Source organism: Hibiscus syriacus, unplaced genomic scaffold (assembly GCF_006381635.1).
Source record: "Hibiscus syriacus cultivar Baekdansim isolate YM2019G1 unplaced genomic scaffold, ASM638163v2 tig00117017_pilon, whole genome shotgun sequence".
In the NCBI taxonomy this organism is placed as follows: domain Eukaryota; kingdom Viridiplantae; phylum Streptophyta; class Magnoliopsida; order Malvales; family Malvaceae; genus Hibiscus; species Hibiscus syriacus.
This window is the reverse complement of record NW_024063526.1, coordinates 4,557,167-4,570,126: the sequence shown is the minus strand read 5'-3', so window position 1 is coordinate 4,570,126 and position 12,960 is coordinate 4,557,167. Positions and strand designations below refer to the sequence as shown.

Sequence of the window (12,960 nt, the reverse complement as noted above, 5' to 3'; positions counted from 1 at the left end):
GAACTTAATAATCTTGTTTAAATCTTTGAGGATAAAAATGAATATTTTTATTTAACAATATTGTAAATCCGCATTTCGTAGGTGTAGATTAAATATTTTATATTAGAGGAAAAGAAGTAGGATATTTCACATTCTCATGCCTACATATGTTAGCACTTAACATCACCTTTTAAGAAAGAAAACATCTCTTGTGCAGAAGAAATTCCCCTGCAGAGAAGGTGATCACTGGGGACCGTTTTGGCTATTGTCTGCCTTGTTAAAGGAAGCCCCAACAAAACGTTTCATCTCATTGCAAATCGGTTCAATGGGAATGTGGGGTTCTATCAATCTCTCTTTCCATCTTTAAATTTATCACTTCCATTATTCTCTTCCATTACTAACAAAATTCTCTGAAACTTCACCAAAGAATCTATATACATGGAAAAGAAACCCTTAAACAAAGGGTTTTTGGGGCAATGCGTGTGGCATGTTAACCTTGTGAAACCCCCCACAAACTTTGTCCAGTGTCATGTAGGTTTCTCGTATCGTTTGTTGTTACTGAGAAAGAGACTTTGAAACTACCCGAGTTTTGTTTGGAAGCAGAGAAAATTGAGGAGAAAAAGTGAGAAAATGTCTTCAAAGTTGATGTATTCTTTTATCAGATGAAAACCCAGAATTGCACAAGCAGATTGGGTGCATGAATGGACTATTCCACCTCTTTGACTGCCACCATTTCTACGGTAGTCGACGCATTGCCCTTCCAAGGCACAAAAGGCTTCACCCAGGTACTTCAATTATCTCAGTTTCTATGGAAATGTTACCTCTTGTCAATGTTTCTGAATTTCCATCATGAATGTTATAGGCCATCTTATCTGAATCGATGCATGATTTTTGTAAGTTAGTTCACATACTTGGAAGATCATTCTCCATTATTATGTTTGAATGTGGTAGACACATAACATAGATTTTATGCCAATGGAGCTTGTGCGTTTTAAAGATTATATGTTTTCCATTTTTACAACTTTTTAATATCTAAAATCATCCATGTTGCTACCTTCAATTGCTGACATTCAGTGCATGTATAGGTCAAAATGGAAAGCATGGAACAGAAGCCAAGATAGGTTCAGACAAGATAAAAGTAAGAAATGATACTAATCACTGAAATCTGTGGACGAAATGGAAAACAAAAAGAAGTAATGCTAAATGTTACTTCACACCTTCAGGGAGATAATCCGAAGAAGACTTCCAAGGAGAAACAAAGATACTCCTTTGAATCACCCCGAACCTCATTTTCATCTTCCTCTTGTTCATCTAGTGTCTCACTTGCTGATTGCATCAGAGAATCTCAAGTAGACCGACCTTCCTCCAGCCGAACTGTCTTCTGTGAAACCCCGAGGAAGGAAATATCCAGTTATCGATCAAATGCTTCTTCACAATCAAGTCAAAACTCCCTTCACCTCCGAAATGTGGTTAAAAGATTCCATATATAGAGAACGCTGTGGATTATCGATTAATGCTGCAACAAAAATGGAAGCAGGGAAGCACCAAACCTCGAAGTACATAAATCCCCAAAGGCCTTTTGACGCCAGACAGAATAGTGATTATCCTGTAGGCTAGCTCCGACAGACGATTCACAAGAGAAAATTCGCCCAAAAACCAGAGAAAAAAAGTCTCTAGGGTTTAATAAAATATTATAAAATCAATAATTGTCAAAAGCAGTCCGCAAGCCGGACTGTTATAGCTAAAAAAATCGTCTTTATTCGAATTTTGCCAAAAATAGCAAAAATCGTATTTATTCGAATTTTGCCAAAAATAGCAAAATCCCGAAAATCACTCTAAATTGAAATTCGAAATAAAATAAGCAATCTCCCAAAAATCCGGTCTAAATCGGATTTAAATTGACTTCCTAATTAACAATCGAAATATTACCATAAATAGTAAAAAATAACTAAATCTAGTGATTCGGAGGGGAAAACGGCAGAATTTGAGGTTGAAAAAAAAGGCCACATGGAGCGTAGCTCAATGTGGAGAGCGTGCGCGTCGAAAAGAGCTTTCCGGATTGGGGTCTTATGCGCGATTCTGACACCTGTAGCCAAAGTTATGGTCAAAAGACTGAAACATACTCAAAACGACCCCAATAAGGAACATGTCACAATCAATTCCCGCCTTTGCGCTGATCTGCCAACTCATGGTATCTCAGCGCCATCAACGTGCAATCTGACAGCTCAGCATCATCTGTCTCAGATCCCCCTGCATCACCTTTGCAGTCACTAAAACATTCAACAAGGAATACCAATCTCAATGAATCAAGTCATGTTGTTGTTAATCTTAAAGGGGCATCTAAAATGTCCAATGATGCAAGGATGGTACTCTCACTTTTGCACCAATGGACACTCCTCGGTTCTCTTACGACGGGAGGGGGTCACAAGATGTACATAAAAGTAAGCCCAAAGATATCCCAAGGCTATCACTAGATGGTAGGGAAAGCTCCATAAAGGGTTCGATCAGAAAAATGAAATCAAATTGTCTTCTAGGAGACCTAAATAAAAGTAGCATGAACACCGATGAGGTTGAAAGGCGATCCCCTCTCACCCTCATCAAGAGTTAATGAGAATAAGAAAAGTTTGATTACTGGTTGCTCAAGGAAGGAACTCACCGCACCCAGTATGATAAATGCAGAAGCAAAGGAACTTCTTTACGGTGAAACCGATAAAAGGTTGGCAGAACTTGAGTTCATGAAGCCGAAAAAAGATTTAGGAGCCCTTAAGAAAATACTTGAAGCAATGCAGAAGTCTAAACAGATGTCAGGTACCAGAAAAGAATAGCAAGCTTCAAGTTTTAAATCTCGCACAAACATCATTCTTGGACAGAGCTTAGAAGTACCAAATTTGAGAAAGTTACATAGTAGCAATGCAGCTTCAGCCACAAGCAAGGGAACTAGTTCTCTAACATGCATTAAATCGCCAATCAAGATTATAAAAGCATCAAAAGTTACAGAAAATGGCAACAATTCTACTTCATCAGAAGTTGCAACTGGCAATTTAAGCAGGCTTCGTACCAGCAGTCATTCAACTACCAGATATGAAAAGCTTGGCAAGCGATCAGATAAAGATTTAACTCCAAGACCTAGTATTCCCAGGAGTCCTTCCAGTCAAATACATTCAAGGGATAAGAATACTACCAGAACTCTAAGACTCGACCAAATTTCAAAAGGGAATTCACCTACTGCTTGAGAAAATCCTAAGATGGCAGTGAGCTTTGACACTGCACCAGAAGAAGCTTGAAATGGAAAATCAATCTCGTTGTATCAATCCAGCAGCAGACAAGAGCAGGAACTTAAGGCAATCAAGTAGTCTAAAAGCTGAACCAGGCTTGCCACATCGTCAGCTCAGGCATATGTCTCACAATATGCGGCAAAGTGATGACCAATTGAGTGATATCAGTAGTGACATGAGAGATTTGATAGTTCGATGAAATCCGAGAGTAATATGAGTATGATCTCCTATGGTGACAATGAAGTCACAAGTTCTCAAAGTTATGGAAAGATAGAGGGTACATTCTCGCCAAAACAGGAAAAGAAGCAGAATGTAAGCCTTCTTCCTTCATTCCATTCATATCTTATTTTGATAATCTTCTAAACAGCTTACATTTCTTCAATTCAAAATCCAGCAGCAAGGTTAGTTGAAGGTGATCCAAAAGCAGAACCTCCAAGATTTGCCCCGGAGCAGCCTAATCCTGTCTCTGTTCTAGATGCCACATTTATTGGAGATGAATCACATTCTTCTGTGAAGAAAAAATCAAAAGCTTTTGAAGGTAAAGATCGTGTGTCATTTATCCGTTAATTGTGTTAAAATGAAACTTCAATTGCTATGGTTCTATAATCTATTCATCATAAAAGCAAATTCCAAAAACACACAAAAATACATTACAAGCTCATGGACAATAAGCTTTCATTCAAAGCATCTATTTGGGTCTTTGACACAACTTAGCACCCTCTTAACTTACTTAGAGTGCATTATACATGCACAATGCATGAATATAGAGAGCAAACTAATAACACAAATAATGACAGGCCCTGTTGCTGTCAAATAAAACAGAAGACCAACCAAGCTTCTATAAGTCATCCATTTAATTTCTTAAAAGGACCTTATGACCCTTTAGGTTTCCTCATACAATAACAATGTGGTGCTTAAACTCTGAGTTTGCTGCTGCTAGCATGACGTGCTACAACAGGCATATGACCCTCTAGTTGCTGACTGTTTTCAGCAACCTGAGTTTATGCACCTTCATTTATTATATGCCCCATTGCTTGCATGACCTACATTGAATGTTGGGTCTGTACCAACAGTACATTTCTGGAAGATTTGTTTTCTTATATAGGTTGAACATGGTGTATAATTATTCTGTTATAATATCGGAATGATGATTATCGGCAAACAAATAAACACAATCGAAAAGTAAAAACAAAGAACACTAGGATTTACGTGGAAAACTCAAAAGGGAAAAACCACGGGCAGATGAGAAGAATTTTACTAATATGAAGGAAGAAAATACAAGAGGATTTTGGTGAAAGAAACCCTTAGTATCTATTTATAATGATAGATACTTGATTACAAATGAAAACTAAATAAAGTAGAAATCTACTTTAATAAAAAAAAGTTTCACTTTTAATCAAATTGGGTTTCCTACTTTCCCAATATTTATATATTAATTAATTTGTTTCACTTTGAATTCGATTCAAACTCTAACAAATCTCCACATTGACACGAATTTTGAAAGTGCAAAGGTTTCGAGACAAAATACCCAAATTCGATGTGACACCCAAACTAAACAAAAATTAATTCTTCACTTCAACGAATAAGTTCTCCACCTATTCCACAACACCCCTAAAAGGGTAATCTTCAATAATGGACACTGACTGAATCCAAGCTTTTTCTAGGCTTAGATTTAGTCTTCACATCGACACGGTTATCATAAGTGCCAACTTTGCTCAAAAATGTTTCACCACAAGCAATATCATGCACAACACGATCCCAATCATCAATGATAGTTTTATCTTGAAATTCATTATCTTCACTAAATTGAACTCTTTTCTGCTTCACACAACCTTTCTGACCACGTTTATTTTGTTCAACAACATTATTTTACACTGTGGATGAAACACCAACATATTATCTAAAACTGTTGAATCCTGTAGAACATAAAATTTGGTAGTCTTTCTCTGCCCTTTCAACACAACAAGAGAGTCCTTGCAAATTTTCATAACTCCACATTCACTAGAGAGTTTGTACCCTTTGTAATCTAGAGTACCTAATGAAATTAAATTTCTACTCAAATCTAGAACATGTATCACATTACCAAGTGTTCGAACAATCCCATCAAACATCTTAAACTTGATGGTGCCAATACCTGCGACTTTACAATGGACATTATTTCCCAAAAATACATCACTTATAGAATACGTTTGAAACAAGTCAAGATTAGGACTCATATGAAAACTACTGCCAGAGTCAAGTATTCACTCATCACTTTCTATAAAGTTATCGTCAGCCGCAACTAAAAGTTATCCGTCATCGTACTCCACTACTATACTGACCTAACTAGATTTCCTAGAGTTATGCTCTTCAGCTACTCTTTTGATTTTATTTTGAAACTTGTAATACTTCGATTTATTATGACATTTCTTTACAATAATGACAAGTTTTACCTTGGTTGGAAGATTTTGATCTACCCCTTCCAATATTATCAGAAGAATGCATGCCTTTTCTTCCACGGTCAGAGCTAGTCGGTCCATGCACCATAAGACACTCTGCTTGGGGCTCGAAACTAGATACAATATGCTTCTTCTTGTCGAATGTGTAACACCCATAACCCGTATACACGAATCAATACGTGTTACAAATGTCACATCAAAAATTTAAAACATTTCTTTAATTGAACTGAACAAATGTCACATCAATACGTGGTTTCATTCAAACATCACCAGTTTCATAACTTGAACAATTATTATAATAATTATTCAGAGAAAAATCATAATATAATATTTTTGGTTACCAATTTAAAACTAGTTTCAAGCAGTGATAGACAGTTATGCTCTATTTCATAAAATAAATAAGATTGTCTAACACGTTTGATTTAAAACCCAAGTTAATTTTTTAAGCATAGTTTAATATGATAGTAGGACGTCATCGTTGTTACCTGTAAATATTTTCTTGGTGATTGATGCCAAGCTTAGCTCCTTACTCCTTTTCCTCCTTTTTCCTACACTTAGTAAGGCAATTATATGAATATTTAAAGCAATGCAACACATAAATTTAAATGAATAACAATATTCAATGAAATATGATCACTTTATATGTATTCCAACCATGTTACCATATATTAACATGATATAACCAGATATCAAGTTTCTTACCAATATACTTGCCATTCATTCCACAAGCTCGTAAGCTTATTTGCCTGTTTACCATTTATTAACCAATAAACCCTAGCCCAAACATAAACCTATGAAGACCCTGGGTATTCGAGTCAAATATGCACCGAAGTGCTAATACACATAAGGTCGTGCCCACCATATGCATTTAGTACCCTTACACACTATAGTGTTGAACTAAATGTCCTTACACATTAGTGCTAATATAAACCTGCAATTACTGGACTCTATGGCATGTCAATTACACCCTGTCCTTCATTGACTTACTTGGGCATACAATCTATTTTATTTGATCCATCCAGGGCAAAGTATATTATCATAATTTAACATTGGCCAGTACATACTCGAAATATCATTCATGATAAATATCATATATGTTCACGATAAACATCATATGAAATGATCAATGTTCAATACATTTTATATTCAACCTTTGACATATTTAGAATATGTCAAATATATGATAAATGACATAAATATCATGCCAACATAAATAAGGTAGACTCATCGCAAGTCCTACCCAATGATGTATAAAACATCCATGTATAATTTTATTCATGCATTGCACTCATTTTGACATTATATACAAGTCAAAATATAAGCCTCGCTAAGCTTTAACTTGATCCTTTTCTTCTAATTTGGTTGAATCCCAAAATTTTTCATAATTTCATGTTCTTGCAGTTTGCACTACCTTTAAAGAAATATTATTTTGTATTAATATACATATTTAAAAATTATTCCGTTTGTACCAATGGAAACTAGGCTCAAATAAACGTTTATCCATATAAGTCACTCCTTCCATTTAAATTTGTACAATTTATGGTGAATTTTCAAAATTAACCGACAAAATCTATTTTAAGCAGAACCTGTTGCTCCGTTTTCTGACTTATCCTCGATTAAAAATTCATATCTTTTTGTATACACCTTGGAATTAGTTTCTATTTGTTATAAACAGAACTATATTGGTATACTAATACAAAATTATAAAAATCATCCTCTAATAATTTGTTTATAATTTGTAGTGATTTTTTAAACTTATTGTCCATAATATAAATTCTAAGCAGATTTCACTAATTTGCATTTTCAACTTGTTCACTAATTCTATTATCTCACCAAATGCACATATATGCATGCATCACAAATCGCATAACATTTTAGGAGTCACTCCTTACCATAGTAACTACGTCACTGGCTCATCGCAAGCCAATGTTTGTTCGATAACATAAAAATTAAATTTGCACTCCCCTGGTGTCCTTAGCTTGCAACCTTCCTTAGAATTTCTCATTTCATCCTTAAATTTCTCATTAGCTTTAATAATATTTGATCTTGATTTCAAGAACTCAATCCCTAAATGAACATCATTACCAAACATATACAAATTCGTACCAAATGTTAGAATCTTACTAACATAGGCATACTTTGAAAAATAAATTTCTAACAAATTTTCTGATGCTTATTCGATACAATTTCCATGTCACAACATAAATGTTGACATTAATACTTCTAATTGACCACTCAAGTTCCTTTTATCCCAACTTCACTTAACATTTTCACTTAAGCTCCCAACATTTCCATAATTTTGATTTAAACCTCAACTTTTACAAGCTTTCCAAAATAATCCAAATTCACATCCTAACTTCAATTTCAACACTCAAACATTCATTTCTAGCATAATACATCAACTATTGAATAATTACACAATAATTCAAAACTTTTCCAAAATTATTGATTTGGTCCCCTAACTTTTCAAAAATTATAAAATGGTCCTCAAATTTTTCTAAGGCTTGTAGAATAATTCCTACATCATTTCCGGACCATACATAATTTTTCCATAAATTTTATCATCCTCTATAGTCAAGGACAATTGTTTTGTATGTCCTTAGGCGACTACCGTCGGATGCGGTCAGGAGGGTAGAGTCGATTACAGTCGACAGTGCCAGAAGGCGAGGACGACCAAGGCGGAAGTGGGAAGACTTCTTGAGATCTGATTTGATGGATTTAGCCCTTACCGAGGACATGACCTCTGATAAGAAAGTATGGAGACTCAAAACTAGGGTAGTCGAGTAGTGTGGGTAACTTCTACTTTTTATACGTTTCTGTTATTGGTATTTATGAAGGCTTAGAACTGGGCTTGCTTTCGTTGACTTCTGTGTAACATTCTCTTCACTTTTAAATTTAGTCGGGTCTTACGTTTCTGTCTATATGCAGAGAGTTTTTCGTATGGATTTATTTGCAGGGATTACTGCCCAAGTACAAACGCACATATGATATTAATGATATTAATGTCTGCATATGAATACTGTTCAACTATGTATTTATGTATTTATTTATACATGCATTGCATTTTATCTATATTTTTAATTTTCTGACTGTCGGAGGTCTTCCACGGAAGCTACTCTCAACCTGGCGTTGGGGGCAGCCTACTACCCTACCTCCCCCTTACCCCATTGCATATGAGAATTGGGTTTTGTTGTTGTTGTTGTTGTTTTCAAGCATGAAATCAACTTCGATTCAACCTTATAAAATCTCTACAATCAAAACCTTAACTTAATTTCATCAAAACATATATTTTTTCTTAGGATTAGGGTTAGGTCGAAACTTCATATGATCATATGATCATGTACAAGTGATTTTAATCATCAATCATGCTCAGAAATGATTCTACAACCTCAATAACATCAAAATCCTTCATCTATTCCATAAACCCTAATGTGAACATATACCTTAGAATTTGGGATCTTTGAACACAAATCAAATTAGCAAACAATAATGGTACCAAAATATAACGTTTTGGAATAGAACAATTTTCTATTTCACGACATGATCTAAAATCCAAGGAAATTGCTCAAAAATGAAAAATAAAATTTTTCTTACCTTGTTCATGGGGAGCACGAAATGGAGCTGAAAAATGGCTAAGTTTTCATGAAATGTTTACTTCATTTCATGTTAATTTAGTCTTAATTTAAGCTTAAATGAATTAAAAATTCATTTAATGTGAAATGTCCATTTTACTATTAATGAAACTTGATATTTACCATATCTTTCAAAGTCAAAGATGGACAAAATATTTCACCCTTTACAACTTTGCCCATGCAATTTTTCCCAAAATTTAAATCTTGTCATTTTCATCCAACGGTTCAAATTGAACATGGAAATAAATTTCTCAAATCCAATGGTCTATATTATTTCCCATCATTTTAACATGTGAAAATAATATTTATAAGCTTAATTTATCATCCTTCAAATTTTCTCAAAATTTCTATTCGATCCGATTTATCGAATTTTTACCAGACTTTAACACTTTCTAGTTTTTAACACAATTTCCATATCAAGAATATGATTTCAATAAAACCCCACTCTCAATAGTGAACTATCCATTTATGATAACAAAATTCTTTTTGGGAAAATTACCACTTAGGTCATTAAATTTTTCTCAAATTTCTATTTTGGCCACTAAACTTTCAAAATTTACATTTTCGTCACAGACCAAAATTTTGGGGTATTACAGAATGAGTGCAGGCCATTGTACACCTCTTCAAGAATGAGAGTTTACGGATTTACAATATTGTGTCTCTAAAAGGTGAGTAGGAAGAATGCAATGAATATAGGAGGATCATTCCTAAGTCTTCTTGATCATACTTCACTTCTAAAGTATCTAGATCAGAGACAGTTTCCTTGAATGCGGTCAGGTGTTCTTCAAGAGATGAACCTTCTTCCAACTTAAGTGAATAAAGACGCTACTTTAGGTGCAACTTGTTGGTCAATGATTTTTCCATGCAAAGTTGCTCCAATTTCGCCCACAATGATGCATTTATTTTTTCTTCAACACATCCTGAAAAATTTGATTTGATAAGTGTAAACGAATCTAAGAAAGAGCTTTACGATCCTTATATTTTTCCTTATTCATCTATTGTGTTTCTACATTCTTATCAAATCCTTCAATTGTATCGCCGAGATCTAACTATGAAAGAACATCTCGAATCTTTACCTTCCAAAGCGAAAACCTGGTGTTTCGATCCAACAGTAGAATATCATACTTTATTATTGCTATAATCTTGAACTTGAAGCTCTGATACCATTTTGTTATAATATCGGAACGATGATTATCGGCAAACAAATAAAAAAGATAGAAAAGGAAAAACAAAGAACACTAGGATTTACGTGGAAAACCCAAAAGGGAAAAACCACGGGCAGAGGAGAAGAATTTTACTAATATGAAGGAAGAAATTATAAGAAGATTTTGGTGAAAGAAAAACTTGATTTCTAATCTTGACCCTTAGTATCTATTTATAGGGATATATACTTGATTACAGAGGAAACTAAATAAAGTAGAAATCTACTTTAATAAAGTTTTATACTTTTAATCAAACTGAGTTTCTTACTTTCCCAATATTTATATATTAATTAATTTGTGACACTTTGAATTAGAATCAAACTCTAGCATATTATTTCCACCATCTTCACTTCTTACCCTTTCTTTTGTCTTCTCTCTTTTGCCATCGAAGTGGCTCTTACTCCTAAATAAATAGTTTTTTTGTTCTTGCTTGAAAAGTACCGCTTCATTTCTTGTTTGCTTGATCTTCTGTGCTTACGCATATACAACAAGAAATTTGAAGAAATTATTATTTGTTACAGAAGGTTTGGCCAGTTCATTACTGAATTCTTCACATTTTTATTGACAGGTGACAAAAGCCTTATCCCTAATGAAGCAAACCGGAGTTCCATAGGTGTAACTCATTTGCCCATTTGTAGAGAAACCAGACTCAGGTTCAAGACAGATTTCAGGAAAGCAAAAAACATCCAGCAGTTGGTACAGAGAATCATGAATTTAAATTCTTTCCATGAAATTGAACACATCTGCAAAAGTCCAAATCCAAACTTGAATACATTGCAGAAGTAATGTTGACATCAGGCCTCCTCGATGAGCTCGACCTCAGCTTTATGGCCTACCGGCTTCATCCATTAGGTCATCTAATCAATCCCAACTTTGTTCCTGCCCTAGAACAAATCAAAGAAAGTATTTGGTTTCTAAATGGAAAACACAGATGGACCCTATTGATAAGAGTCTTAGACAACTAATTTTTGCTACAGTTAATTAAATTCTAATAATAAAATTAGTACAAAACGACTCCTAAAAGCAGTGGACCTTTCCAAGTAGCCAGGAGGATAGAAGACAAAAAACACAGAAGCTGGTAAGAGATCTATCTTCAGAAATAGATGAACTACATACTACATTGAATATAGAGGATATCAATCTCAACAACATCTTGAAGGGAGATTTGCCGATTGGATCAATGGATTGGACAGATTGCTGGAGCGAAATTCCATGGTTAGTATTAGATGTGGAGAGGTTGATCTTCATTGACTTAATATGTGAAGTTATCGGCAGTAAAGTACCAATACAACAGCGGCAGCATCGCAACCATTACAGACAATTGTTTATGAAGTAGGATTTTTAAGTATGTATTAATATTTTCTGAAGTAGGATTTCTAATAATGTATTAATATTTTCTGAAGTAGAATTTTGTAAAGAAATCCCATACTTTCATTCTTATTTACAGTGTATGATACATGGCTAGTTAAAGAAAAGTTTCACAATGGTAACTGCTAACTCAACTGACTTATATGTTGTAACAGAATAACAACACTACTTAAGCATTACAATAACACCAGTTTAGGAGACTTGGGGTCTCAACGATGCTGGTGAGAGTGAATGTTCATAACATTTGGAATATATGAACATTTGATGTGGAAGAAGTTGACTGTTGCATTAAGTTTATACCATGTGGCAATATATGAACATTTGACGTGGAAGTTGATAGTTGTGCAGGTTTAAGTTGTGCTAAGTTTAGTCCATACGTCGATATATGAACATTTGATGCCGAAGTTGATTGCTGCACCAGCTGATGTATTTGAGAATTGTTGAAAAAAGAGTGAATTTCATTGATGGTGACAAGCGTCGTAACTATCAAATAAATATTTCTTTTTTTTCTCAAATGAAATAAAAGTAAAACGTAGTATAGAGAAGAAAAGGCCGATCTACAAGAATTTAGAAATTTCTAAATAAAAAGGTAATAAAAAACTAAATAAAAAGAAATGAGTAAAAAATGACAAAATTTGAAAGTGAATATTTGAAAATAATAATGTGAGTATATCACATTTAGATGTTCTTATTAGTGTTCTACTTTAACACTAGCTGTAGAAACCTATTTTGTAGATAAGATAACCTCTAACTTATCTAGGACTCTTAACCAATACTTGTATAAATATAACCTGTTGTATCTAATTCATTCATGTTAAGAAATAAAAAAGGTCTTATTTTTCAAAAACCCTATTTCTACATGGTATCAGATTAGGTTAGATTCTAGCCTATTTTTGGTTCATTCTCAATTGTTCGTGGTTCCTCCGGAGGTAGGCACCTTTTTCTCCCACCCAATTTCTGCAAAAGCAGGTTTGACCTTCATCACATGTCATCGCTTGTATGGTGATAATTATCTTCCTTGCTCCTAATCGATATGTCTCTTCATCACCAATCACCGACAACAACA

The 12,960-nt window shown here is 34.2% G+C and overlaps 1 pseudogene; it reads left to right on the top strand.

Moving 5' to 3' along the window:
* Window positions 1–343: 343 nt before the first annotated feature.
* LOC120195671 lies at window positions 344–11,862 on the top strand (annotated as a pseudogene).
* The last annotated feature ends 1,098 nt before the right edge of the window (window positions 11,863–12,960 follow it).